We start from the raw sequence: 3,846 nt of genomic DNA on the forward strand, positions 1-3,846 counted from the left end.
TATGAAACCTGCTCGATGTTATAATATTAAACCTGTTCAAAGTCATACAACAAAGATTCATAATACACATAATGTTGTTCAAACATGTTAATACGAAAAGTTGCAACTAGTTCAAACTAATACAAGAATACTAACTACCTAACACAAAGGTGTCCCGCCGCCGGTTGGATCTCAAGGGTCCTGCGACTGCGAGAAAGGAAAACCAGTACACTGGCTGAACATCCGCTCGTAAGACTCCATTGCCTTTTTCATCTGGGCGGCATGTTCTTCTCTTTCTTGTCTCTCCCTTTCTCTCTTTTGTCTCTCCCTTTCCATCTCCCTTTGGTGCTCTAGTCGCTCTGCTTCTCTTTCTTCTCTCTCCCTTTGCCTCAAAAGTAGATCGTCCTCCATAGCCTTTAGCATCTGATTTTTTGTTGTTTCAAGCTCAATGGATTTTTGGGTCAACTGTTGTTGAGTCTCTTCCAATCGAGATGACATTTGAGAATAAATAGATGGGGTGTATGAGCTAGAAGAACTACCACCCCTTCTAGATGGTGCAAAGTATAGAGAGTCTCCACTCCCCAGCCCGGGGACCTTTCCCTTCTTTCTCCCACCTACTGTCTCAAAGTAGATTTGGTTGGGATCTTTAGCAATGCCTTTTTCAACACATTCAGCAACATTTTTTTCATAGTTTTCCTACAAGAATTAAAATGATTATCACCCATGCGTAACAAATATATTAAATTGAGCACATTTAAACTTAAAACATATATAGGCTAAATAAGGCATTTTCGCTCCCATTTTTCAACTAAAAGAACTAAGGGCTGATTTTAAACTTAAAACATGTTTCATAAGCTTTGTTTTCACTTGCTAAGTCACATTCAAACGTAGTTACTCACATCTAAGGCCTATTTGGTCGTTATAGGTCATATATTGCCTAAAATGTCATTTTCTCGCCCAACTTTGAGCTAAGGAACCAAACTTGTCATTTCAAACCATTTACATGTTTTATGTGTCATATTCAAGGTTTCTAAAACCGATTCTAAGCAATTTAAGCACATTTAGGACATATTTGGTCGATATAGGTCATATATAGGCTAAATAAGGCGTTTTCGGTCCCATTTTTCAACTAAATCACCTAGGGGCAGATTTTAAACTTAAAACATGTTTCATAAGCTTTGTTTGAACTTGCTAAGTCACATTCAAAGGTATTTACTCACATCTAAGGCCTATTTGGTCGTTATAGGTCATATTTTGCCTAAAATGTCATTTTCTCGCCCAACTTTGAGCTAAGGAACCAAACTTGTCATTTCAAACCATTTACATGTTTTATGTGGCATATTCAAGGTTTCTAAAACCGATTCTAAGCACTTTAAGCACATTTAGATCATATTTGGTCGATATAGGTCATATATAGGCTAAATAAGGCGTTTTCGGTCCCATTTTTCAACTACATCACCTAGGGGCTGATTTTAAACTTAAAACATGTTTCATAAGGTTAGTTTGAACTTGCTAAGTCACATTCAAAGGTATTTACTCACATCTAAGGCCTATTTGGTCGTTATAGGTCATATTTTGCCTAAAATGTCATTTTCTCGCCCAACTTTGAGCTAAGGAACCAAACTTGTCATTTCAAACCATTTACATGTTTTGTGTGGCATATTAAAGCTTTATAAAACTCATTCTAATCAATATAAGCACATTTAAGTCATATTTTGTTGACATAGGACCTATATTGACCAAATAAGGCATTTTCGCTCCCATTTTTCAACTAAAAGAACTAAGGGCTGATTTTAAACTTTAAACGTGCTTCATAAGCTTTGTTTGAACTTGCTAAGTCACATTCAAATGTGTTTACTCACATCTAAGGCCTATTTGTTCGTTATAGGTCATATTTTGCCTAAAATGTCATTTTCTCGCCCAACTTTGAGCTAAGGAACCAAACTTGTCATTTCAAACCATTTACATGTTTTGTGTGGCATATTAAAGCTTTATAAAACTGATTCTAATCAAAGGGAAGATTCCAATCGAAATTAAAGATTCCAATCAAAGAAAGGAATACATCTACCCTACTTTCACTCGGGAAATAGTTTGTCATCTACAAGATTAATACTTTAATAGCTTTTAGGCTGACCCTTGTGTGGATGGGGTAAATTGGTTTAAGAATGGAGCTGAATTATGAGTTTATGACACTAGTTAGTGTAATCATTCCTACATGATTGATATTGATAATTTGTTATAGCTTTCCACTCTTTCCTTAGCCTTTTGCTTTGCAAGAAAGGAAAAATGTCAATATGGCCTCTGCAATCAGAATTCTTGCACCAGATCTAAACGACGACTCCCATTTTTTTTTTTTACCCTACCCACTTTCTGTTTTCATCTGTTCTTTTAAGTTCTACACACTTTCACTTTATCCCTTATAGCATGTTTAGCAACATCTTTGGTTCTCAATATATTTTCTCTCTCCTAACACCAAATATTTGGTCTTTCAAAATGTTTTCATGAAGTCATTTTCTCTTTTGGCCTCCATCTATGTCCTCTTTGTTATTACTTTTAGTATTTTAATAGATTCCCTCTGCTCAAGTCCAAGCATTTTGATGTTCTAAACATGCTCTTAGGTTAATTTGTTTCTCTATTTTTCTCCTCCATTGGCCCACTACACTGAACCATTGAAACTAATTAGTAGTACCTCTCCTTCTAAAAGTAGAAAATAGTGGTCCTTTTTATTCTTCTTGGTCTTGTATGTACGCTTGTACAATAATTACATTGACCATAATAGAACGGAGGGAGAAGCATTTAGCGCAATTCGATTTTCAGTTCACTACTTATAACACTTCCTTGGCTCCAATATCATGCTATGATTATTAATCTTAACGTTTAGCATAATCAATGATTAAAAAATATATATGTTAAGTAGATCCTCATTAATACAGAGAATTGAAAGCAGAAGATTGAGTGGCACTTGAGATATCCTAGCACTTGCAGGAACTTCCAAGATAAAACATAAAGTTCCCAATCAAAAAGGGACATAGATGCCCCCCAAATTATGAGGAGATAGAGTATTATAACTGAAGGCCACTACTACTAGGAAATCAACGAAAATAAATAATGAAGAAATGGATAAATACAGCCTGGGATATGAGACAACAACAATACTTTTTTTTCTTATCACAACAAAAGACATGGATTTCCAAAGTTGAATTGCACCTAATTTTCCCAACCTAATATCAGTGGATTGGGGTATGAGTGGAAAAATCAATTTAAAACTAAAATCAGCATCACAACAAAAACTGAATCCAGGAAAACTACATATGAACCATTCATTAACAAGGGAGCATCATTACCTTCAAGTGATCTAAGTTCGTTGTGGCTGAGATCTTGGGTTGGGAATTCGTCGACGGTAGTGCGGCTGGGCTGGGAAGGTGAGTCGGCGGGTTGTTGGGCTGTGGCGGGTTGTTGGAAGTGCGGCTGGGCTGGGAAGGTGCGTCGCCGGCAGGTGGGAGGTGCGTCGCCGGCAGGAGGCTGCGTGCGTCGCCGGCAGGAGGCTGCGTGGTCGCCCAGCCCAAATCGCAGGCTGCCGTGCGCGGCTGGGCGTTTCTTGGGTTAAGGTGGCCGCCGTGCGCGGCTGGGCGTTTCTTGGGTTAAGGTGGCCGCCGTGCGCGGCTGGGCGTGGTTAAGGTGGCCGCCGTGCAGCTTCGTTCGTGGGCTGCGACTTTCAATTTTTTTTTTTAATTTTTTTGGAATGGTCGAACTCAAGGAGGCAAAGGGAATCTAGTTGGTCGGTGAATTGAATGTCATTGAATTAGTTTTTTATTTTTTATTTTTTTTAAAAAAATTTAGCGACCGCTTATATGGTCGGAGATATTA

General features: G+C 38.0%; 1 long non-coding RNA gene across 1 annotated transcript; it reads right to left on the bottom strand.

The window, feature by feature from the left end:
- LOC130466167 (uncharacterized) lies at positions 1-3,629 on the bottom strand. The gene is made up of 2 exons (XR_008926182.1): positions 3,324-3,629; positions 1-675 (listed from the first exon to the last, which is right to left on the bottom strand). It is a non-coding gene; the product is annotated as an uncharacterized lncRNA (long non-coding RNA).
- Positions 3,630-3,846: the final 217 nt, after the last annotated feature.

The sequence above is a fragment of the Spinacia oleracea genome, chromosome 1, assembly GCF_020520425.1.
Source record: "Spinacia oleracea cultivar Varoflay chromosome 1, BTI_SOV_V1, whole genome shotgun sequence".
NCBI classification, from domain to species: domain Eukaryota; kingdom Viridiplantae; phylum Streptophyta; class Magnoliopsida; order Caryophyllales; family Amaranthaceae; genus Spinacia; species Spinacia oleracea.